Here is an 873-nt window from a genome sequence, read left to right as displayed (position 1 = left end):
TTGTGTCGTCTGTAACAGCACTTGAAGGGGAGGCAGAACTTGCTCGCGTTATTTTGCCTGTTATTTCCCTTGTCATGGCGTTATTTACTTCAAGAACGACCGCTTTCAAGGCTCTGCTTAGTAATGCGGGTAAGGTGTGGTGTGATTTGTCTTGTTTAGGAAGTTCAGATGTGTTGAAAGTCCGTAAATAAAGATCCAGGGTTTTATTCTTCGAAATTGAGAGTTCAGAAAATAATGTGTTTTCTCTTATGATCTTCCTGAGTCTACAGTTTATGAATTTATTTGTCAAATGTTGTAAAGTAAATCGTGCTAGCTTTCAAAATATAAGCTTTGTACTGTAATGTTGTTGTATCCAAATCCACAAATCTCCGTGCCTTCAGTGGTCAGGCAAAGGCCGTCAACCTCCCCAACGTATAATCTATGAAGTTAGAGCTTGGACTGGTTATTTATTTGAGGATTAACAGAGAATTCAACCAGTTTTAGCTTACTAGAGTACATGTGATCGAAGTTTGTTGGCCTTCGACAGAGCTCTGATAGGTGTGGAGCCATTTATTTATGTGTGTTGGTTAAAGTATGGAAGACCAAGGTATGCTCTATTGTAAAAGAAATTATATATTCTCATTCAGCATGTGAAAAATTAGTGCACACACATAGTGCACCTATTTTAAGTATTAAGATATTTTACCACAGCTGAACTTTTCTGTCACTCAAAGTTTACAGTTCAGGATCAGTACTGCAATATTTCAGTTTGTTTATGTATTACTATGCACTTTAGGAAAATATTTATTTTGTAATTACCAGTACCTGATCCTCCATCTTTCTATATTATGGGTATCTTTTTTTATTATTATTTTTGTAAATATTTGATAGAGT

This window comes from Penaeus monodon, chromosome 28 (assembly GCF_015228065.2).
Source record: "Penaeus monodon isolate SGIC_2016 chromosome 28, NSTDA_Pmon_1, whole genome shotgun sequence".
Classification (NCBI taxonomy): domain Eukaryota; kingdom Metazoa; phylum Arthropoda; class Malacostraca; order Decapoda; family Penaeidae; genus Penaeus; species Penaeus monodon.
Note: the sequence above shows the minus strand (reverse complement) of the source record.